This window comes from Lissotriton helveticus, chromosome 3_1 (assembly GCF_964261635.1).
Source record: "Lissotriton helveticus chromosome 3_1, aLisHel1.1, whole genome shotgun sequence".
NCBI lineage: Eukaryota > Metazoa > Chordata > Amphibia > Caudata > Salamandridae > Lissotriton > Lissotriton helveticus.
Genome location: NC_136061.1, coordinates 1,306,586,783 through 1,306,613,426, shown reverse-complemented (window position 1 = coordinate 1,306,613,426; position 26,644 = coordinate 1,306,586,783).

Genomic DNA, 26,644 nt, shown 5'->3' with positions numbered 1-26,644 from the left:
ACAGGTCTGCATACATAGTGCACATAATATTAAAGCTGTACTAGTTATTCTGATTATGCTATTCCTTAGAAACTTGACTAGTAACTAGAATAATTTCAGACCTGCAAAAACAGTATATGTTGAATTTAGAAGTGCTTACGTATAGGTAAAGTGATATGATACATAGATAGTGCTGGATGGGAGATTGTGAAAACACATGGCACAGACAGAGGGATTCAAACATTGCATAGGTATTAACTGCATATTTAGAAGAGTGTATTAATAGTATGTAGCGTGTGAAAGGTCTGCATGAGTAGTATATAAAGAAATTTACCTGTACTTGGGTTACTGGCTAGGCCAATCCTTAAGTATATGACTAATAACTAGAGTAATTTCAGTACTGCAAAGAGAGTGCAAGCTACATTTATAGTGCTTAGGTTTTGGCAAAGTGATTGGATACATACATAGTGCTGGATGGGTGAATGGAGAAGTGCATGAGAGACACAGAAGGTTTCCTAGACTGCATAGGAACTAACTGAGTATTTAAAAGACTGTATCAATACTTTGTAGCTGATCAGAGTTCTGTATACATAGCGCACAGAATATTGTAGCTTTACTAGTTTTTTTTATTAGATTGTTCCTTAGGTACTTGACTAGTTACTAGAATAGTTTCACTGTTGTAAAGAGAATACATGCTGGGGTATGGCAGACTGATAGCATACATAGATAGTGCTGGTTGGGTAGTTAAAGAAATGCATGGGATAGACACGAGGATTCCAAGATTGCATAAGTACAACTTGACATAGTAGTTAGTTAGAGGTTTATACACATAGCGCAGAGCTGGATGTAGTAGTGCATTGATAGTATTTGCATTACTTAATCTTACCTTGATAGTAGTATATTTAAAAAAATGCTTAACAATTTTTTACTTGTTTTTTATAATTTAAATTTCTGAAAAATGTGTACTTTACAATTAGAATCTGTGAAAGAGAAGGAAAATACAGTTATAATATATAATATTATACTCTTTAGAACACAACCTAATTTTAACATTTTTTAAATTATTTTGTTTGCCTTTTTTGCTGTACTCAGAATATTTTGAATTTCACTACAAACAATGATTTCAATGTTACTCATCACATAACAGCGGGCAAAAAAAACCCCAAATCAATAAGATTGTTTAAAAAAACCAAATCTGTGTGAAAAATATTTTCAATACACTCAACTATTTCTCAACATTCTATAAAAACAACATCCTCGATAACATACCATATAATACAAATCACACATATATAAAATGTTTTTTTCTAAGAGAATTTTCTTACTACAATATGAAAGAACTGAAATAATAATTCAATCAACAATTCTTTTTAATTTCCATATATTTTAAATGATGTTCTTTAAAAATATACACTGTGAGAATGTCCAAGAAAAAGTCCTTAATTCAAATTAATACCTTTCCTCTAGGCCAAATGGTATTCCTGAAATCCTTCATACTGAAATTGTCCAATAGTAATCGTATTAATACATTTTAACATATTCCTAATAGGCCGAATTATGTTCTTAAAACTTTGGGTTTAAAATTATTAGGTAGGAATTTGGTAATTCGTTAGGCACACGTTGTTTAAAAACCAATTGAGCATCATTACAATATATCCATCCTTTATTGCATTTTAAATAGACAGTGTAATGTCCAGATGTTGTAGAAGGACAATCATGGAAAATAATTGCTACTGCTACAAAAGTTCTTCCTGATATTTGTAGTTGACTTGCTACAAAATGTTTAAAGTTTCCAATTTTCTTCCATCAGCTGTACAACGTTGTATCATTAAAATGATGTATTACCCAAATCTTTGTATACATAATGTTGATAACATTTCTGATTTGCATTGTCTTCACTCCATGTTTTGATTTGCTGCTTTAACTAGTTTGTTGAAAGACACTGTTTTACGGTCTGGTAATGTCAAATATATAAATCTTTCAGTATCTATGTTAGTGCTACATGTAAACATACAATTTTCACATTCATGTTCCCATTTATAATGGCCAAAAAGATTTTCAATTTCTATTCCTTCATTTTCCAATACTGCAAGCATATACATTAGAAATTCCTGAGCATCTTGTTGAATATTCTGCGTAAATTGTGTAGAACCACAACATATATCTAAAAGATTACGAAGATCAGAAACACTTTGTATTTTCCTATTATCAGTTCTCAATTTTTCATAAATACAATGCAACAAGGAACAAACAGCCTGATTCATCAAGCTAAATTGCACTTGCAAAGGGCAAGATTCTGAGAATCTTGCATTTTGCGAGTGCAATTTTTGCATTTGGGATTCATCATCCCAAATGCAAAATTCGCTATTAAAGAATTCGCACATTTGCGAAGAATTGCATTTAAGGAATCTCTATTTGAGATTCCTTAAATGCAATTCATGAATCATTTTAAAATTGCGAAATTGCAATTTTGGGCCGCTATTTACCGAGAGGTCAGACCTCGTGGTAAATAGCAAAAACTTAGAAAAATGCATTTAAATGCATTTTTCTAAGTTGCATGTTACACACACACATGTCCTTTGGACATGTGTGTGCGCAACACCAATGTAGATTACATTTCAGGGGTGCTACAGGGTGTCCTTTGGACACCCCTGCACCCTTGAAATCGCATCCTTATTTGCGATTAGCTAATTGCTATTCGCAAATAAGGAATAACTCCCCATTCATTCCTATGGGCCTGTAGGGCCATAGGAATGCATGGGGAGTTATTCCTTATTTGCGATTAGCAATTTGCTAATCGCAAATAAGGAACATGTAGGAATCGCAATATTTTTTGCAATTCCTACATGAATCCCGTTTTGCAAGTCCTTAATAGCGATTCCTTATAAATCGCTATTAGGGGCTCGCAAAACGGGAGAATGATGAATCAGGCTGAAAATCTTTTTTCACGATTCTCCATAATTTGCTGTTGCAAACTTTCTAGAAAAAAACCAACATTGACCACTACATTAGCTTAGCAGTTGATACCTAAACTATTTTCTAACTTATACCCAACAATCTCTTCAATAGTGTCCTTTTTCTTTTTGCTTGAAATCTCAACATTATCTTGATTTTTTTTCCTTCTCTATAACTTCACTATAGATATTCTCATATCTTCTTTTTCGACCTACTACATGCTTTTCAAATACAGGATATTCACCTAATTTGGGAGCATATGCTCTTGTTAACCGATTATACTCTTTTACACATTTTGCATCTGCACTAATCTTTCTCTCAGCAAAATCAATCAAATACAATCCAGTTAAATTTCTGACCCAGGACAAAGCAACATATGCCATACCCTCTTTAAACAGGGTATTTCCAATGTTTACCAAAGCATTATCTACACTTAAACCTTGAGATTTATGAATAGTCACTGCATATTCCAGAGAAAGAGGAAACTGTTTTCTACGAACATATAAATCTTTAACAAGCAAAAAATGAACTGAACAACAACCAATTTGTTTTACTTCTTCAATCTGATCAAATTTGATTTTAAAAAATTCAATTCCATCTCTATTTTGATATTTAACAAATTCAACAACTTTACCCATTGGTCCATTTACTAAACCTTTTTCCACATACAAATTACGCCGTAAAATTACCCGACAGTTTACAGATACATATAAATTATTTTCTAAACCAGCAGTTTTAAAAATAGATTTTTCTAAAGAATCCAATTTTGTTTTCAATGTTTCCGTCAAAATAATAGGGATTCCTTCATGCTCTACTTTATCAATAGCTTCCATTTTTATTATTTGTTCATTTTCTAGCTTCAAAATGTGTTCATTGAATATAGAACACTCGCGCACTGTTGGCATTAGGCAGATTATAGATTTATTTTCTGCAATTTTCATATATATTTTTTCAGGAACTATATTTTCATTTGGAAACAAGTTTGTAAGTAGTCGACTTTGCAAAGCTTGTTTGCCATGTTCTGTCAGTACTCCAATTCTTATATCTTGAAGAATAGTTCCATAATCAACATAATTTGCCTGTCGCATATTTGTAATGAGTTCTTTGTATTCAAAATATGACCAAATGTTAACGTTTCCAACACTTCCCAGAGACTTTCTGGTGTCTTCATGTACAAGTGTTTTAAACACTAGTTGTCCTTTTACGGGAGTAAGTTGCAGTAGCTCTCCAAAAACTATCACATGTTTTCCTCCAAATAAGACATCGTACTCTGTTTTAAGAATGTGCTGCAGTCTTAAATGCACAAAAGCAAGCATTAAGTTTGAGACCATGCTTACCTCATTGATAAACAGAAGTTTCATTTTCTTTAGCACTCTTGAAACTTCATAGCAAGCTTCTCCAGATAGTTTGTTATATTCCAATTTATTTTCATGCTCTACAGGTAGCATAAGTAAACAATGTAATGTAATTCCTTTAATGTTGTCTGCTGCCAACCCAGTTGGAGCAGTAGCAACACAAGACAAATGTGAGTCAGTTGTGAGTCAGTTGTTTTCTGTAGATAACTGGTCAATACTTTAATTAAGAAACTTTTACCTGTTCCAGCTTGACCACTGACATACATTTGGATAGGTTGACATGATGTGCATGTGCATTCTTCCTTTTAATGAAGAAATCCATGGTCAATCTGTTGTCTCACTTGCTGATATATTTCTTTATGTTCAACATTTAGTAGTTCTTCCAAGTTTCCTAAGTCCATAATATCTTCTTGAGCTTGATGCATTCCTGTTTCCACTTCATTCATGGCGATTGCCTCTTCATTTTCAAGAATTGGTTGTCCTAGTGGATCATGACTCAGTGGAGCAGAACTTTGACTGTCTTGAGAACTGTCTCTAGCAATCTCAGCTGCAATAGTAGCTTCTTGATCAATTTCATCGTTAAACAATTTGAGATAATTTGGAAAAACAGTACTTTCTATGGTATCTTTACAAGCATTGACAAATTCTTCATAGCTCTGAAAATCTCCAAGTAATTTCAGTTCTGTACGCCACGGTTTGAAAAGTTGCAAAAGTGCTAAATAGTAAAATTCCCTTTTATCAGGAGTATCACAACTCAGTTTTCTGTGATTATTCAAATTTCCTTTCCTTTGTTTCACCAAACATCCTTCGGAACCAATCACTGCATATTGTCTTACATTTATGTTTTCCTTCTGTTTATAAGTGTAATATTGCAGCACTTCATAAAGACATATGTTCTCAAGATGATGACTTCTATTTGGATAATATGTGTCCAACATGTTTGTTTTGACAATATCTGTACTTTCTGGTTCTTTTTGTGCTAAATATTCGATTTTTTGTACAGATTTAAGTACTCAATTTCGCGTTGCAGCAAGACCTAGACTCACCCAAATGATTCTTCTAGATTTTGAGTATAAACTTGCAGATGATAACTGATCTGAGCATTCATAAACTCCAATTTCTCGATGGGATAACATGAAACTGTACAATTTCTTACTAAGACTCTTCACGTGAGAAATGTCTTCCCACATTTCTTTTAACTTTTCTGATTTTGTAATATAAGATGTCACATACCGGGCAACAGCAACTGAATTATCCGCAACATACTGAATATCCATATTAGCATTCCACAATAAGAGAATAACTGGATTATAATCATTGATATACTTTGATTTTTCACTTCTTCTCAAATTGTACGTATTTTTGGGAGATTTCTAGTAATGGTATGTCTCACAGCTGACATAAAACTGTTTACTCTTCCTTTGGATATTACATTAAGTGGAAATCCAAAACGACATTTGGTATAAAACTTTTCCTTAGACTTGTACTTTTTTCGACAGTATTTTCCACATCGATGAGTTTGGAATCGTAAGACTCGTTGCCTTAATGTGTTTTCTTCTGTTCTTTTTGGTATAGCACATGTGGCATATTCTTCAATAAAAGACAAAACAGTGTCATCCGAATCAGTTCCGAATTTGGATGCATCCTTGATCCATAACAGCATATGTATACGAGGAGCACCTCTAGCTTGATACTCCTTTCTTCCAAAACAATCCACAAGTTCTCCAAGAGGAGGATTCTTTTTATTGCAGATAAAAGACATCATTGCTTCAAACCTATGATTGGAATATCTGCATACGTTAACAGGATCCAAAGAGCACAATTCTCCAGGTGTCTTGTATTCAATATTTTGTATATTTGAATTTGCTTCTCGAAGAAATTCAAGTAAATCATCCCAAGCGTATTCAGCACAGCTTAGGGTAAGAAACCATGCAGGAGTTCCTAAGTTGCTTAGCATGCATTTAAGTTCTCCATGACGACGGTACCAATGCTCATTAGTACCACGCTGACATGCCATCAAATTAATCAGCTGGGATTCTAAAGGATCGCCTCTCTGATGTACTTTATCCATAAATTCCTTTGCAGAAACTTTTTGAAGATGTACTCCTGTTTTTAATATGTGGTTAACTACATATGAAAGTCCAGCCAAGTCACTCTCTAACAAAAGATGAAATATGTATGGGATACATTGTCGAAATCTTGGATCTTCTGCATACAATCTTGTTGTTCGATATTCAGATTCAGGAATCTGCACTAATCGTTCATCATATCGTCCACCTTTTCCAGTTGGGAACAGCTGCGGAAAACAACGAGCTTCCAAACTTTTTTCCCATACACTCATGGGAGTCCCTTTTGCTTTTTTCATTTGGAAATTCAATTGTATTCCCCATCACATCTTAAGAAAGAAGTGGATGTACACTATAATGTTCATAGATTTCCTCACTTTTGGACATGTCCACTTTTTCAATTTGACCACTTGACATTTCACTGTCATCTGCTAAGAGTATTTCTTCTTCTTCCACATACACATTTTTGTAGTAATCATTGTTTTTCATCAGATATAATGTTGCCTTTTGCACTTTCCTAACATCCACTAATTCTTGCCAGATTTTCTTACTCTTACTAGGAACATCATTAACTAAAATAACTAGTGGTTCACTTTCTACATTCTCAACACCAATAGTTTCAAAATTGTTCTTCAAATCTAGAGGTAAATATACAACTCTTCCTTTTAATCCTCTCTGTAAATATGTAGGAGGCAATTTACCTGTTTTAGGCTCTATATGAACAATAGCCTGAAATGGGTGCACACATTGAATCAGAATAGACTCATACATATTTAAATCTATCAGTTCTGGAAGAATAGTTACCATTTCTAGATTATTATGGACAGCTCTAACGGGCATTTTATTCTCGTCTAATTTGTTATAACAATATTTACAAATACGCTGATCAGAATCCAAATCAAAACAATTCTCTACCAACAAATAAGTTGCAAAGTCCTTCCACTTATCAAGATTTTCTCTTTCGCTTTTTAAATACAGATCAACAGTCCTAGTCTGATTTTTACAGTGAGTTCGCCGGCAACAAATACAAGAATAATTTGGCCTTTCACCTGAAATCACCTTAAACTTTGTAATTTGTTCTTCAAATTTTTTTGAGGTAGTATGTTGCACATTCTCTTCAACATTTTCATCTATTAATGTATCAGTTTCTGCACTCTCTTGTTCAGGACCAAAGTAACGAAACTCGATTTCATCAGAAACCTTCTTTACATCTGATACTGACCCACGCAAATAAACACTGTTCAACTCATTTAACATTAGTGCTGGACTTTTTACGTAATACAATCTTCTGACTAACTTTCGCATTTGAGAATGATGTACTGCTAACATTCTGAAATGATGAAAAACACTTACATACTTTCCTAGAAAGACAAGCCAGAGAATGACCTTGCAAACCATTTTTTTCTCACTCTACAAGGATCTAGTCCTTGCAAGATCTTAATCTTTTGTTTAACACTTTTTTTTACTATACTCACGTAAGAAATTGCATAAAATATCAATAGATTCCTGTCGTATCCTACAAATACTAATGCAATCCCAAGTATACACTGGGGCTTTAAGATGTCTCTCTAGAACTTCATCAGCTATTAGCTCTTCTACATATCTAGAAACCATCTTCTCTTTCTCAATAGGACAACCATTTTTAACCTCATTAGCTCGACCACTGGTATCAACTGCATGCAATAAATGATTGGTCTGAAAATAACTCTCTTCATTAAAGAAAGGCTCTGAACTTGAACTGTTTCCATTCACTCAAAAAAATATCACAAAAATTAGTTCTGTTAATTACTCTTTTGTGCTTACTTTTGGCCTTAATAAAATTGATTGGTTTATCTAGTGATCGAATTCTTTTTAAAACTAAAATGAATAATTTCCTTTTTAATTCAAAAGCCTTTTCAACTAGAATTTCAATTTCCTTCTTCTTTTTATAAAAAGGTGCTCTTTTTTAATATTGTTTCAGTGGTTTCAACAAATTAAAGACAACTCTATAGTAAAACATCGTTTTTCATATTTCTTTATGCTGACTTTGCCTTTTTTTACCATACATTGTGTCTTTTAAATGTCATTTCCCATTTTTTCCTTTTTTTTAATTGATATTCTTTTTTCTGGGCGAAACATTCTTTGCACTTTCCACAATCTGTACACTGATTCTAGGCTTTAAAAGTTTTTTAATAAATTCTATCGTTCTCTTACCAGAAGACTTATTTTTTTTCCCGCACATGTTGTTGGTCATCCAATACTTGTTGTTGAATTTTCTTCAAATAATAGTCCCTTTTCTGTTCTTTTTTCTGTTTTTTTAGTCATGATAAGTTTATCTTAATGATGATAAACAACATCTGTAAAAAATAAATATATATATAAAATATTTTAATAAATCTATAAAATATACTTTTCTATTAGTAAACAAACACATTGTATATTAAAACCATTTGAACACTTCCTTTTGTAATCACAATTAATTTACTGAAGCACACAGGTACTAACTGAATACATATTACAAAGAATAAGTTTTTTACAAATGCAATCACAGTAAATGAGTACCTGGAGTAGTAGTAGTTCACAGCAAAGTGTACCATTGCTTGTGTGATTGCCTGACTCAATATCCAAGTGCATAAACAGTGACTGGGTTCTCATACTGCTAATAGTTATCATCAGGATAAGTTTATAAGCACTTATATGTCTGCAGGGAGATTAAATAAGCACATGCTTCTGTCAGGATGATTCTAAGACTGGACACAGACTCACAGTGTGATTGCAGACAGGCAAGAATATTCCCTGGACTTTAATAGAAGAGACTCAGTAGTGTGGAAGGGGTTAAGGGACCACATACATTGTGCTCATTTGACTGTTCCACTGCTTCTATGAATGCCTGAATCATTCTCCAAGTGCATACACAGTGACTCGCTCATTGTGCTAATAGTTATCATCACAATAAGTTTATAAGCACTTATATGTCTGCAGAGAGATTAAATAAGCACATGCTTCTGTTAGGATGGTTCTAAGACTGGACACAGACTCACAGTGTGATTGCAGACAGGCACAAATATTCCCTGAAATTTAGTACAAGAAACTCACCAGTCTGGAAGGGGTTAGGTGGCCGAATACATTCTACACATTTGACTTCAGCACTGCTTCTGTGAATGCCTGAATCATTCTGCAAAAGCATAAGCAGTGACTGAGTTCTAATACTACTAAACGTTGACAACAGGATAGGTTTTTAAGCAGTTATGTATCAGCAAAGAGATGAAATAACCACATGCTTTGGTCAGAATGGTTGCGCAAGTGGACACAGTCTCACAGTGTGATTCTAGACAAGCAAGAATATTCCCTGGGCTTTTGCAAAGACACTCACTAGTCTGGAAGGGGTTAGGTAACCGCATACATTCTACACATTTGACTACAGCACTGCTTGTGTGAATGCCTGAATCATTCTGCAAATGCATAAGCAGTGACTGGGTTCTAAGACTACTAAAAGCTGACAACAGAACAGGGTTTTAAGCACTTATGTGTCAGCAAAGAGATGCAGTAACCACATGCTTCTGTCAGAATGGTTGCACAAGTGGACGCAGACTCACAGTGTGATTCTAGACAAGCAAGACTATTCCCTGGACTTTAGCAGAAGAGACTCACTAGTCTGGAAGGGGTTAGGTGACCGCATACATTCTACACATTTGACTACAGCACTGCTTGTGATAATGCCTGAATCATTCTGTAAATACATAAGCATTGACTGGGTTCTAATACTACTAATACTTCTCAACAGGATAAGTTTTTAAGCCGTTATGTGTCAGCAAAGAGATAATATACTAATATTATACAAACTATATATTGAACAACATTTAAATACATTACAAAAAATGTAATAAATATTTTTTCATTAGAAAATATATCAGTACCTCCACATTTTATTAATTATATTTTATGATTAAAAAGAAAGGCACCACATAGAACATCTCACAAATAATTAACTCACCTTTCAAATTGATTTGAAGATAATGAAATATCTGAATCACACACCAGATTTTCTTATGCACACAATGGGGTCGATTCCGATTCGGGGAAAAAAACGTCCGTACGATTTGTATCCGGAGCCCTCTCCGTACGAATCGTACCCGTCCGTCCGAGTCACGAAGTACGATCTGTATTCCGTGAATCCATCCGAATCCTCGCGATCCGTACATATTGCAAGGCTGAAACCGTGAACCGTACGACTCGTACATATACCGTACGACTCGTACACATGCCGTACGACCCGACGAGTACGATCCAGACCGGGGTATGAGGACGCAATTCGTACGGTCCACGTCAGGTAAGGGCGAATCGTACGGAAAAGCACACAAACACATACACACCGTACGGTCCGTACCCCCCATAATCGCAGGGGTACGCAACGTACCCCTGCGATCATGGGGTGTACGAGCCGTACCCCCATTGTACGATCGGTGTACGAGCCGTACCCCCATTGTACGATCGGTGTACGAGCCATACCCCATGTACGATCGGTGTACGAACCGTACCCCCATTGCACGATCGGTGTACGAGCCATACCCCATGTACGATCGTTGTACGAGCCGTACCCCATGTACGATCGGTGTACGAGGCGTACCCCATGTACGATCGGTGTACGAGCTATTCCAATATATCCATGGGATTGGAGGCCTGGAAAGTACAGCAAGAGCAACAAAGAAACAAGGTAAGATGCATGTACCCCAATCCACAACCAATTACCTGAACCCATACCCCACTGTGTAGAATCATTACACTGCAGAACAGATCATACTTGGGGCCAGGAATGCATCATGGTAGACGTAGTCCTGAGTACATACATGCAATGCATACACCACAAGACTCAGCAAGGCATGCCACACACATCACCAAACACACAATGTACACTGTGCAAAGGTGTGTAAACAATTTACTTAAGAACTACACACAGGTGAACAGCAACATTGACCCTATGTCAATTTGATTCCACAGGAGAGTCCTCACGCACTCCAGCACCAGCAAGGGAGGAGAGGGCACCAGCAACTAAGAGAAGGAAAAAGAGAAAGAAGGCACAGGTCACAGCGCTGTGGAAGGAGGCAACACCACCACCCAGGAAGCCTCTTCACCAGAGCGAGCCTCAACACCTGTCCTGCTATCAGCTCTGTTATTTGAATCTCCTGAATTGTTACGCACAACGCTTACAACCAAAGCTAAGTCCAGGTCGTCCATGCAGGGAAGGGCAAGTAGGCCTGATGTGCCCCCTCAGAGGATCCTGCAAACCTCTGATTCGGAGGATGAGGATGTTGTACAGCAAATAATAGCACCTGTGACTGACAAGGCTACACCACAGATTCCAGCAGGCTCTGCGCGCACCAGTGTCCTAGGCAGGAGGACACGTGAGGGTGGCGATGGGCAGGAAGGTGGGAGCGTATTCTGTGGCCTTGGGACCACAATGGTCAAGGTACAGCGCATGCAGGCCAAGGCACTGTTGGCCGTGCATAGGCAGGTGCGCTGCATGAACAATAAAATGACCAACATGGACAAGGGAATAGGCCATATAACATGCAGTTTGGAGGCAATTTCAAAGGGGATAACAGACATCTTCACTTACATGGGTGTACTGTCTAATAAGTTGGACAGGGATCACATACAGCGGCGCAGGAAGCGGCAATATATGCGGCAGCAGTCAAAGTCAATTAACAGATTTGCTACAGCTACTTCACTACTTTGCCGACGCTCAATATCCATGCTGGATGCAATTGTGTACTGCTGCACAGACTTGACACGAGGCATGGAAAGAGTGACCTCTGCGATGGAGCAGATGGTAACCACTAACACGTGCAAGGCTGGTGACACAAGTTTGGAGGAGACAGAGGTGCCAACCAGCAGGAGTGGCTCCAGCACACCTGTACTAGAGGTGCGCAGGAGCGTCAGGCGCAGCCATGCTGAGTCAGGCCCCAGCCGAGATATTGAAACCCAGGCACATCAATCCCGCAATATAGTGCGTGGGCGTAAGCACTGAACAATGCCGAAGATCCACAGGACTGCACACAGTGACGGCAACTGAGCACAAGCAGTCATGGACATGGACATTGATGGGCAATGGCTTTTCCTATGTAATGATGATGTAGTGAAAATTAAACTACACTCGTCAAACACTATACCTGTCTATGTGTCATACATTACCTAGAAATATCGACGTGTAATTTCTGTCCGCCTCAATCTTCCATCTGTTGCTGCTGGTCCTGTTGCTTGGGGGTCTGCATGTTCTTGGTCATCATCAATGTCCTCGTGATGTGTCACCTCCACCTCTGTGCCTTCTTTGGTGGCAAGATTGTGCAACATGGCACAGGTTACTATTATCTTGCAACACAGGATGGGGTGTACTGTCGTGCACCTCCACTCTTGTGGAGGCAATGGAACCTGCTCTTGAGGAGTCCAAATGTTCGCCCCACTACGTTGCGAGTTGACCTGTGTGCCACATTGTAATGCCTTTCGCCTCTGTTAGTTGGGTTGAGGTACGGTGTGAGCACAAAGGAACGCAGGGCATATGCACTATCCCCTAGGAGGGAATGAGAGGTCCATGAGTTACATACACATAACACATACATCTGCCATTCATTTCAGGGTGTGTTACACTTATTTACCTAGCAGATATCCATCTCCAAAATCACCAGCAACAAGCCGTGTGTATATTCCGCTGTTATGGAATATGTAGGAGTCGTGCGTGCTCCCAGGAAATTTGGCCACTATGTCTGTGATGATGTTGCCAGAATTGCATATCACCTGCACATTGATGAAGTGCGTTGACTTACGATTTCTGTAGATGTGTTCAGTGGCTGCAGGTGGGCATAGTGGAATATGTGTGCCATCTATGCAGCCTATCACATGCGGGAAGTGTGCCAGCCCATAGAAGTCAGTTTTTGTTTTAGCAAGTTCCGCAGGTGTGTCAGGGAACCGGATGTAATGTTCCATTCTCTGCGTCATGGCACCCAGGAACTCCCTGAAAAAATGGGACAGACAGCTCTGGGACACACCACCTACTGCAGCAGTCATACTCTGGTAGCTCCCAGAGGCAAGCAGGTGTATGCTACAGAGCACCTGCACATGGGGTGGGATGGCGTGGGCCCTGGGTGTTGGGTAATCCAGGTATGGGTGGAGGTCCCTAATTAAATCCATGATGGTTCTGAGGTGTAGCCGGTACCTCTGAAGTATCTCAGGCTCAGTCAATTGGAAAAGGGTGATCCTCTGCCTGTACACCTGCTCCTCCCTTCTCCATACCCTCTCACCTGTAGCCTGTAGCCTTTGCCGCCTCGCAATCACATAGAATGCCGCCATTCTTGCAACACTGTTGCATTTTGGGCCCTTTTATATAGCCTGCACCTGGTTACCACCTGCTTTCAGTCCATGATAAATACCGACTCTTAAATACCGAATTTCATTGAATTCGGTATTTTTGGCCTTTCCTACATCTTGATGGGCATTAGTTACGAATTCTTATTTATCAATTCGGTAAATAAGAACTCGATAAATAAGGAATTGGTAAATACCGATTCGGAAAATATGGTCTCGGTAAATACCGATTCGGTATTTTACCGATTCATATTTGCCGAATCGGTATTTTACCGATTCATATTTGCCGATTCGGTACATTTTTGACACCTACATCTCCTTTTCCAAATACAGGTCGGTAACGGACGATTTTACCGATTTTCGGCCGTTACCGACCGGTATTTGCCTACCTACATCTGGCCCTCAGATACCGAGTCATTCAGAATCGGTAAGTTTTACCGATTTTTTATCTACATACCATTTTCCGATTCTGAAATACCGATTCGGTATGAGTCGGCATTTAAGAATCGGAAAATGAAAATTACCTACATCTGGCCCTTAGTTTCTTTTTCACTATTGCTACTGCTACTAGCTCTAAATCGTTATCCACCTCCGACACATCCGTGTTGCTTCTGCTGCTCTATTTATGCATCTCCTTCATGCACTTATCCGACTCCTCTACCAGTTTCACAATCTTAACAGCGTCCTTTGGTGTTGGGTTGGAGGCTGACCACAGACATTCTTGCATTTTCTTAATATTGCACTGGGCGATCAATTGATCCCTAATGAGTTCCTCTCTCATGGGTCCGAATTTACACTTCCAGGTCAATTCTCTTTATCTGGTCACAAATTCATCCACAAATTCACTAGGTTGCGTGTAGAACTTGTGCCGCTGCATAACAATATTCACGGTCTTTGCAAATCATTCATGCCTATGCAACTTGGCTTCTTTATACACATCCTCCATTACATCCCTGTTATCCTCATACACTTGTGCGGGGTATTTGAAAATATGTTGACCATCAGTGCTTAGACATCCAGTTATTAAGGCTATCTTCACCGCGCTTTCTTCCTGCGCGGTGAAACATTTGATCCTCCTAATGCCACTACATCGTTTTCAAAAGTTTCCAGCCAGTCTTCCCATTCAATGGGTGGTTCATGTTGTTGCATTAAAAATGATGGAGCCACTACTACTGATTAATTCTCATGGTAGTTTGGATGAGTAAATAAAAGTTAAGAAAATCGTGAAAGTGTTAACTGTTCTTTCTTTTACATATGTGCAATGAGTATAACCAGCTTTAAACAATTGAAGAACTTCTTTTACAGTGTAATCCAAACACACACTACAATATGGCAGTGTGTACACTGTATTTATGTCTGTTTGATGAATTTCTATGGTATTTGACACAGCAATTGGCAGCAGTGAAGTGAGCAGGTGAATGAGATTGTGTTCCGTCTATCCGGTGAGTAACTAACTTTATGCCTGACGTTATGGGCGAGGCATTGAGGCTCTCAATGCCTTAGAAGTGAGTACACAAGTGGCAGTAATAATAATTATCTTTATTCTGCATTAAAAAAAATATAGACATAAAAGAGACAATTTAAAAGCAACATACAACACATTTGTGTTAGCCTCAAAACAACCCATTGTACAAAATTAGAAAACACAAGTCCAGTATGTCTTTTTATCACAGCTGATTTCTTAGGTTCGCTGAGCTACCAGAAAGCATTTATTATGTTCAAGAAGGATCAATCCTACCCTAGTCAACATTTATTAAGCATGACAGAACAACACAGATAATCCTAAGAAGCACCATCAATTCATTACATTGATAGCAGCATGACAATGTGCAAAACTCACAAATACTCTTGTGGTTTTCAGTCTCCTCTATTATTTATCAACCTTTTTTCCCCAATTTTTTTATTGGTAGTCTGCATGGGGTGATCAATATACAGATATCATATTACAAGCATCAATGTGGTATGTTGTTTCCGATCTGTAAACAGTAGCTTGGCTCCGTTCCAAGCTCACAGAGCGCAAGCTTTAGGAGGTGCCACAAAGGAATTACTTTTACAATGTAACCTAGGCCATATTGCTGGTACAGTGTTATAGGGACCCTTAATATCCCACAATCTCAATAGTCTATTTGCAATTGTGCCCTGTAATCATATTACTACTTTTTTGATTCATATTTTCTGATACGGAAACAAAACAAATTCTCCCCCCCCCCCCCTCAACTACTTCTATTGCTGTTTGACAGCTCCTGGTGGAATGGGCGACCCTCCCTGTGTTGCAGTAGTGTGTCTTTCTTCAGTGTGTAGGCAAGGCTTTAGTGTGGTGCAGCAGCTCCTGTCTCTGACACCTATGCTCAGTGGGTAGTGGGTACATCTTAGTATTGCTCAACCTTCAGGCAGATCTTAAAAAATTTGAAATACAAAAAAGTGTATGAGGATCAGATGTGAGCTGTAAAAACAATAGAGCAACACAAGCCTGTGTAATCTAAGATCTTTTAAAAGACTTTTAGGAAACACTTGTCTGGGGTGTGAATAATATTTACAAAGGAAGACAAAATGAAGAGTTTCCTGTGGAGACCTATTGTCGCAGCCACATGGACCTCTGTCTTCTAAATATAAGGCGAAACCGAAGGTGAAGCCAGTAAAGGGTGAAATAAGTTCAACCTAAAACGAGTGATTACAAATCTGTCTTGTGCATTTGTTAAAAGTGATTAAAATGGTTTAATACCCTGTACAGATTTTACTAAAATGTGCGGTCTGACCGTGGGTTTCTTGTGCTCCTTTTCCTCTCGATATGCCGTGATGTGTTTAAGAAACACTTCTTTTTTTTTCAGAACTAGACAAAGAAACACTTCTTTAATGGTAACCCTCTCTTGGAATTTTACCTTATCATAATTAGTAAACAAATCTTCTCTTCCTAATGCGGTGAAGGTATCCTTCACATATTGTAGCCATGGGATTTTTTGCGCATGATCAAGAGAGAGGCAGTCCTGGATTACTAGTCTGTTAAAATTTGCCTCCTCATTGGACCAGATCTTAACCCAGCAGAGCAGGGGTTTGACAGCTACCAGGTCCGTATACTTAGACCCTAATTCCTCATGTACCGAGTATGAAGGAGTACTCTGAGGGACTTTCAGAATCCGCGTAAAATATTTATTTTCTGCAGTTTGTAATTTATTGGCCGCCATGTACCCCCATACCTCGCTGCCATATAAGGCCTTAGAGATACCAAAAGAGTTATAGAGCTTTAAAATTGTCCCCGGTGACCAAGTACCCAATGTGTGAGCATAATTTGCAATAGCTCCCATAGACCTAGTAATTTCTAAAAACTTCTCCTCTAATAAATATTTAAAACTAAGTTTCTCATCAAATAAAATGCCCAGGTAAGAAAAGACGGAACTTTCGCTAAACTATGTGTGCCTACTTTATAGATGTTAGGCCTCCTACTTTGCTACCAATTTACATAATATAGGATTTGTGTAAGTTAGGGGACAGATCGATCTTATTCATAAAAGACACAAACCCATCAAGTAAAAGCTGCAAACTGTTCGGGGTCCGTGCAAGGAGTACCGCATAATCCGCATGAAACAAGACAGGGACCGGTCTAATGCCATTCCTTGGAGTGTCATCCTCTAGGGCCATCAGGGACGAATCAAGACTATTAATATTCAATGTAAATTTAAAAAAAAGGCACTAATATACATCCCTCTCTGACCCCACTTGAGCATTTAAAATGATCGTTGTACTCCCATCCTGTTTGTATCTAATTACAGCAGTAGTATTAAAATGTAGGGTCATTAAAATGTTGTTTTTTGCCTGCCAACCCCAAGGTCCCCAAGCAGATTCCAGAGTTTACAACAGTTCACTCAGTCAAAGGTCGTGGTGAGATCCATGAAGCCCAGAAACAGAGCCCCAGATTTGGCTATTGTATATTGCGCAATGACAAGATAGAGATTGAGGCACTGATCTTTGGTGGATTTGCTATCATGGAACCCATATTGTACCTCCGATATTATTTGATTCGAATCCGGCCATATACAGTCAGCCCAATACTTTCACTGTAACATCAATGAGGGATATGGGCCGATAACAATGAGGGCCGTCCCAAGTTTCAGGAGTGAATGGGCTGCCGAGGTTCTAAGGAACACCACAGTAACCGAGATGCATATGCGGGGTACGAGTAACAGGCTCCGCTCAGCTCCAGCATTGACGAAACATATATTTCTTCCCCCCAAAATACAGTCCAAAATTCACCGGTACACGACACTGAGCGAGTAGTAGAGGTTACACTTTAAAGACACACTTGAAGAGTTTAAGGCATACTGCACTTGTAGCTGTAAATTCAAAAACATCTATCTGTGACACAGGATTCTCTGCTAAGCTGCACGGACACAGGCGTCTGCCTGAACCCGTCCTGTCACCAATAAAATGTTGTATTGGGTCCTGGAATGAACACCAAGGCTTCGTGTTATGAATATCTTGACATTTATTTAGTAGTAGAAAACTTTGTCCATACAGCCAGACACCATCAGCCCCAGACTATCCCAACCACCCTGGAACTGTCATGGGTAACAAGCTCCTGACAAATCTACAATCCACAAGAAACATTGAGGGAAGACTATGAAACATGGCTTAACAAAAACCTTTTATTTGAAGTACTTCTGTGGTACATGCCTAAGATACATTGCTACGTTTTTATTATATTTATACTTTTCTATGACCACCCCTAAAGGGCTCACAGTTTATTTTAACTGCAAAATGGTAATTTTAGGCATTTTATGTCCATAGGCATAACTCCTGTGTTTGACCTAATGATGTCATAGAATAACCTGATGGTCATTTCATTATTTTGGATTTCTAGTTTAATTTTTATAGCACTTCATCATAACCCTCCTCATATACCAACGTGCCTTTGCTGACAAGTAACATGCTACTCGGTGGGAGTGCTTTGGACGTGCATCTTAAATGCGGCCTACTTGGGCAAAATTTTGATCTTGTGCATGAAGACCAGAGTTGTGCTCCTATTATGTTTTGTTGCTGCATCTGCATGCAAATTTTAAGGTAAACGCAGTTAGACATAGGATACTTAATCATAAATGCTTTTACATGAATGGATAGAAAGTGTGTGAGAGCAGTGAGTTTGACCTAAGAGGAAAGTATTTTAGTGGTGTTTCTAGATGATAGAGACTGCTAAAGCTATGTTGTAGGAAGTGTGTAGCTGTACCTACACATGCGTGTAGAAGTAATTATAAGAAAAGGTGCAGTCTTGTATATACATGAAACCTGCCAGATTTCAGTTGGTGTACATCACACTGACCACACTTAAGCAGGGCAATGCTGGAGGATGCTACCTTTGAGGTTTGTAGTCTTGCATCAACAATAGTATAAACTGGAGAGTCTACTCTGGGGTGGCAGAAGAACAACCAACAGCTAGTGATATAACATGGGTGACTTTTAGCACTAATGGAAAAAGTACAATGCTTTCCCCATCACATGTAAAAGATAGCTAGAACTGGTGTCCAGTGGGACTAAGACCTGATGCCATTGAACCTTCTCCAACACTGATAGCTAAGTTCCTACCCATTGTAATGAGTATTATGCAAGCAGTCAATGTATATGCTCTGAAGGTTCCACTTTGGACTTATAGAGAGCAACTATTATATGATCAGCCAATAGTACATGCCTGATGATTCCACCTAGGATTGACAACACAGGAATGGCCTTTACAAGGCTAGTGGGAGTAAATTCTTTGATGGGGCCAGCCTAGAACATCAAATGAGGAATGTGCATTATACATCCAGCCAAACTGTGTGCTGGAGGAGTCGATCAGGTGTAGCTTGGGTGACCTGGCATTACACATGCTTTTAGCTTCAGAGAACCATGTCAAGCCTGTGATAGTTTAGCAGATGTATAAATCTAGACGATTGTCAATACTTGCAGCTATCCTTTTTCTATACACTCCCCAGTCAAAGAAACAGTTTAAGAAGGATAAAGTTTTCCAGGATCACATAATGGTGGACATTGAGAAAGCCTGTATTAGATCTAAGTTTGCTCAAAAAGATATTTATCGATATATCCACATCGATATCTACATGTGTAATTGCTGAAAAAAAGGAACATTTAGGGGTCGATTCCGATTTGGGAAAATGCGCACCGAATAGCTGTACGGAGCATATTTTCCGTACGAATCGTACACCTTCAAGTTCCCCATACTTACGATCAAGTACGATCTAAACCCAAAGCAGATCCCCGTACGAATCGTAACAAACACCGTAGGACACAACATACATACAATTTGTATCCGGTCAAGCAGTACAAGCAGCAGTTTCCGGCCCAGCAAGTACGAATCATCTCTGCGACTCGCCGTATGACCCTTTTCCTAAAGGACCCGAAAACAGCAGTAAAAGCAGAGTCTGGCTCAAACCGCACCCCGGTACGCGACATACACGCCATGAACTCCATCATGCGTGTCATCCCAGTCCTGTATGCCTACAACCTGGTGCATAGAAACAGACGACGGCGCAGACGGTGAGAACAACGTACCCCAACAACGGGAGTGTACATGTACTGATCGTCATACACGCTCATGTATACCACCATTGCAATAGTGATACGAGCCGCACACACGCCATGAATGTTGGGGTACGGTGCGTCACATGCGCTCGCTCATGGCACCATTGCAACAGAGATACGAGCCGCACACACGCCATGAATGTTGGGGTACGGTGCGTTTCACGTGCTCGCGTATGGCACCATTGCAATAGTGATACGAGCCGCACATACGCCATGAATGTTGGGGTACGGTGCGTTTCGCACGATCGCGTATGGCACCATTGCAATAGTGATATGTTGGGGTACGGTGCGTCACATATGAGGGGTGGGTGTATATGACTCCCAGCAGTGCCCAAAAGCATGGGGGTGGGTGTAGAGGACTCCCAGCAGTGTCCAACAGTATGGGGTTGGGTGGATATGACTCCCAGCAGTGCCCAGACATAAGATGGGTGGGTGCACAGGACTCCCAGCAGTGCCCAACTGTATGGGGGTGGGTGCAGAGGACTCCCAGCAGTGCCCAGACATAAGAGGGGTGGGTGCACAGGACTCCCAGCAGTGCCCAACAGTATGGGGGTGGGCGCAGAGGACTCCCAGCAGTGCCCAACAGTATGGGGGTGGGTGGATATGACTCCCAGCAGTGCCCAGACATAAGAGGGGTGGGTACACAGGACTTCCAGCAGTGCCCAGACATAGGAGGGTTGCGTGCACAGGACTCCCAGCAGTGCCCAGACATAAGAGGGGTGGGTGCACAGGACTCCCAGCAGTGCCCAACAGTATGGGGGTGGGTGCAGAGCACTCCCAGAAGTGCCCAACAGTATGCGGGTGGGTGGATATGACTCCCAGCAGTGCCCAGACATAAGAGGGGTGGGTGCACAGGACTCCAAGCAGTGCCCAACAATATGGGGGTGGGTGGATATAACTCCCAGCAGTGCCCAACAGTATGCGGGTGGGTGGATATGACTCCCAACAGTGCCCAGACATAAGAGGGGTGGGTGCACAGGTCTCCCAGCAGTGCCCAGACATAAGAGGGGTGGGTGCACAGGACTCCCAGCAGTGCCCAGATATAAGAGGGGTGGGTGCACAGGACTCACAGCAGTGCCCAACAGTATGGGGGTGGGTGGATATGACTCCCAGCAGCGCCCAGACATAAGAGGGGTGGGTGCACAGGACTCCAAGCAGTGCCCAACACTATGGGGGTGGGAGGATATAACTCCCAGCAGTGCCCAGACATCAAATCTGTGGGTGCACAGGACTCCCAGCAGTGCCCAACAGTATGGGGGTGGGTGGATATGACTCCCAGCAGTGCCCAGACATAAGAGGGGTGGGTGCACAGGACTCCCAGCAGTGCCCAGACCTAAGAGGGGTGAGTGCACAGGACTCCCAGCAGTGCCCACACATAATAGGGGTGGGTGCACAGGACTCTCAGCAGTGCCCAGCAGTATGGGGTTTGGTGGATATGACTCCCAGCAGTGCCCAGACATAAGAGGGGTGGGTGCACAGGACTCCCAGCAGTGCCCAGACCTAAGAGGGGTGGGTGCACAGGACTCCCAGCAGTGCCCAGACATAAGAGCGGTGGGTGCACGGGAATCCCAGCAGTGCCCAACAGTATGGGGTGGGAGCAGAGGACTCCCAGCAGTGCCCAACATTATGGGGGTGGGTGCAGAGGACTCACAGCAGTGCCCAGCCATAAGAGGGGTGGGTGTACAGGACTCCCAGCAGTGCCGAACAGTATGGGGGGGGTGCAGAGGACTCCCAGCAGTACCCAGACAGAAGAGGGGTGGGTGCACAGGACTCCAAGCAGTGCCCAACACTATGGGGGTGGGAGGATATAACTCCCAGCAGTGCCCAGACATCAAATCTGTGGGTGCACAGGACTCCCAGCAGTGCCCAACAGTATGGGGGTGGGTGGATATGACTCCCAGCAGTGCCCAGACATAAGAGGGGTGGGTGCACAGGACTCCCAGCAGTGCCCAGACCTAAGAGGGGTGGGTGCACAGGACTCCCAGCAGTGCCCACACATAATAGGGGTGGGTGCACAGGACTCTCAGCAGTGCCCAGCAGTATGGGGTTTGGTGGATATGACTCCCAGCAGTGCCCAGACATAAGAGGGGTGGGTGCACTGGACTCCCAGCAGTGCCCAGACCTAAGAGGGGTGGGTGCACAGGACTCCCAGCAGTGCCCAGACATAAGAGCGGTGGGTGCACGGGAATCCCAGCAGTGCCCAACAGTATGGGGGTGGGAGCAGAGGACTCCCAGCAGTGCCCAACATTATGGGGGTGGGTGCAGAGGACTCACAGCAGTGCCCAGCCATAAGAGGGGTGGGTGTACAGGACTCCCAGCAGTGCCCAACAGTATGGGGGTGGGTGCAGAGGACTCCCAGCAGTGCCCTACAGTATGGGGGTGGGTGGATATGACTCCCAGCAGTGCCCAAACATAAGAGGGCTGGGTGCACAGGACTCCCAGCAGTGCCCAGACATACGAGGGGTGGGTGCACAGGACTCCCAGCAGTGCCCAACAGTATGGGGGGTGGATACGACTACCAGCAGTGCCCAGACATAAGAGGGGTGGGTACAGGGGACTCCCAGCAGTGTGCAACAGTATGGGGGTGGGTGCAGAGGACTCTCAGCAGTACCCAACAGTATGGGGGTGGGTGGATATGACTCCCAGCAGTGCCCAGACATAAGAGGGTTGGGTGCACAGGACTCCCAGCAGTGCCGACATAAGAGGGGTGGGTGCACAGGACTCCCAGCAGTGCCCAACAGTATGGGGGTGGGTGGATATGACACCCAGCAGTGCCCAGACATAAGAGGGGTGGGTGCACAGCACTCCCAGCAGTGCCCAGACATAGGAGGGTTGCGTGCACAGGACTCCCAGCAGTGCCCAGACATAAGAGGGGTGGGTGCACAGGACTCCCAGCAGTGCCCAACAGTATGGGGGTGGGTGCAGAGCACTCCCAGAAGTGCCCAACAGTATGCGGGTGGGTGGATATGACTCCCAGCAGTGCCCAGACATAAGAGGGGTGGGTGCACAGGACTCCAAGCAGTGCCCAACAATATGGGGGTGGGTGGATATAACTCCCAGCAGTGCCCAACAGTATGCGGGTGGGTGGATATGACTCCCAACAGTGCCCAGACATAAGAGGGGTGGGTGCACAGGTCTCCCAGCAGTGCCCAGACATAAGAGGGGTGGGTGCACAGGACTCCCAGCAGTGCCCAGATATAAGAGGGGTGGGTGCACAGGACTCACAGCAGTGCCCAACAGTATGGGGGTGGGTGGATATGACTCCCAGCAGCGCCCAGACATAAGAGGGGTGGGTGCACAGGACTCCAAGCAGTGCCCAACACTATGGGGGTGGGAGGATATAACTCCCAGCAGTGCCCAGACATCAAATCTGTGGGTGCACAGGACTCCCAGCAGTGCCCAACAGTATGGGGGTGGGTGGATATGACTCCCAGCAGTGCCCAGACATAAGAGGGGTGGGTGCACAGGACTCCCAGCAGTGCCCAGACCTAAGAGGGGTGGGTGCACAGGACTCCCAGCAGTGCCCACACATAATAGGGGTGGGTGCACAGGACTCTCAGCAGTGCCCAGCAGTATGGGGTTTGGTGGATATGACTCCCAGCAGTGCCCAGACATAAGAGGGGTGGGTGCACAGGACTCCCAGCAGTGCCCAGACCTAAGAGGGGTGGGTGCACAGGACTCCCAGCAGTGCCCAGACATAAGAGCGGTGGGTGCACGGGAATCCCAGCAGTGCCCAACAGTATGGGGGTGGGAGCAGAGGACTCCCAGCAGTGCCCAACATTATGGGGGTGGGTGCAGAGGACTCACAGCAGTGCCCAGCCATAAGAGGGGTGGGTGTACAGGACTCCCAGCAGTGCCGAACAGTATGGGGGGGGTGCAGAGGACTCCCAGCAGTACCCAGACAGAAGAGGGGTGGGTGCACAGGACTCCCAGCAGTGCCCAACAGTATGGGGGTGGGTGCAGAGGACTCCCAGCAGTGCCCTACAGTATGGGGGTGGGTGGATATGACTCCCAGCAGTGCCCAAACATAAGAGGGCTGGGTGCACAGGACTCCCAGCAGTGCCCAGACATACGAGGGGTGGGTGCACAGGACTCCCAGCAGTGCCCAACAGTATGGGGGGGTGGATACGACTACCAGCAGTGCCCAGACATAAGAGGGGTGGGTACAGGGGACTCCCAGCAGTGTGAAACAGTATGGGGGTGGGTGCAGAGGACTCTCAGCAGTACCCAACAGTATGGGGGTGGGTGGATATGACTCCAGCAGTGCCCAGACATAAGAGGGTTGGGTGCACAGGACTCCCAGCAGTGCCGACATAAGAGGGGTGGGTGCACAGGACTCCCAGCAGTGCCCAACAGTATGGGGGTGGGTGGATATGACACCCAGCAGTGCCCAGACATAAGAGGGGTGGGTGCACAGCACTCCCAGCAGTGCCCAACAGTATGGGGGTTGGTGCAGAGGACTCCCAGCAGTGCCCAACAGTATGGGGGTGGGTGGATATGACTCCCAGCAGTGCCCAGACATAGGAGGGTTGGGTGCACAGGACTCACAGCAGTGCCCAACGGTATGGGGGTGGGTGGATATGACTCCCAGCAGTGCAAAGACATAAAAGGGGTGGGTGCACAGGACTCCACCCAGTGCCCAACAATATGGGGGTGGGTGGATATGACTCCCAGCAGTGCCCTGACAAAAGAGCCGTGGGTGCACAGGACTCCCAGCAGTGCCCAGACATAGGAGGGGTGGGAGCACAGGACTCTCATCAGTGCCCAACAGTATGGGGGTGGATGGATATGACTCCCATCAGTGCCCAGACATAAGAGGGGTGGCTGCACAGGACTCCCAGCAGTACCCTGACATAAGAGGGGTGGGTGCACAGGACTCCCAGCAGTTCCCAGACATAGGATGGGTAGGTGCACAGGACTCCCAGTAGTGCCCAACAGTATGGGGGTGGGTGCAGAGGACTCCCAGCAGTGTCCAGACATAAGAGGGTTGGGTGCACAGGACTCCCAGCAGTGCCCAACAGTATGGGGGTGGGTGCAGAGGACTCCCAGCAGTGCCCAACAGTATGAGGGTGGGTGGATATGACTCCCAGCAGTGCACAGACATAAGAGGGGTGGGTGCACAGGACTCCCAGCAGTACCCAGACATAAGAGGGGTGGGTGAACAGGACTCGCAGCAGTGCCCAACAGTATGGGGGTGGGTGGATATGACTCCCAGCAGTGCCCGGATATAAGAGGGGTGGGTGCACAGGACTCCCAGCAGTCCCCAGACATAAGAGGAGTGGGTGCACAGGACTCCCAGCAGTGCCCAACAGTATGGGGGTGGGTGGATATGACCCCTAGCAGTGCCCAGACATAAGAGGGGTTTGTTCACAGTACTCCCAGCAGTGCCCAGACATAAGTGGGAAGGGTGCACAGGATTCCCAGCAGTGCCTAACAGTATAGGGTGGGTGGATATGACTACCAGCAGTGCCCAGACATAAGAGGGGTGGGTACAGGGGACTACCAGCAGTGTGCAACAGTATGGGGGTGGGTGCAGAGGACTCCCAACAGTACCCAACAGTATGGGGGTGGGTGGATATGACTCCGAGCAGTGCCCAGACTTAAGAGGGATGTGTGCACAGGACTCCCAGCAGTGCCGACATAAGAGGGGTGGGTGCACAGGACTCCCAGCAGTGCCCAACAGTATGGGGGTGCGTGGATATGACACCCAGCAGTGCCCAGACATAAGAGGGGTGGGTGCACAGGACTCCCAGCAGTGCCCAACAGTATGGGGGTTTGTGCAGAGGACTCCCAGCAGTACCCAACAGTATGGGGGTGGGTGGATATGACTCCCAGCAGTGCCCAGACATAAGAGGGTTGGGTGCACAGGTCTCTCAGCGGTGGCCAGACATAAGAGGGGTGGGTGCTCAGGACTCACAGCAGTACCCAGACATAAGAGGGGTGGGTGCACAGGACTCACAGCAGTGCCCAACGGTATGGAGGTGGGTGGATATGACTCCCAGCAGTGCCAAGACATAAAAGGGGTGGGAGCACAGGACTGCCAGCAGTGCCCAGACTTAAGAGGGGTGGGTGTACATTACTCCCAGCAGTAAACAAGAGTTTGGGGGTGGGTGCAGAGGACTCCCAGCAGTGCCCAACAGTATGGGAGTTGGTGGATATGACTCCCAGCAGTGCCAATACATAAGAGGGGTGGGTGCACAGGACTCCCAGCAGTGCCCAACAATATGGGGGTGGGTGGATATGACTCCCAGCATTGCCCAGACATAAGAGGGGTGGGTGGACAGGACTCCCAGCAGTGCCCAGACATAAGAGAGGTGGGTGCAAAGGACTCGCAGCAGTGTCCAACAGTATGGGGGTGGGTGGATATGACTCCCAGCAATGCCC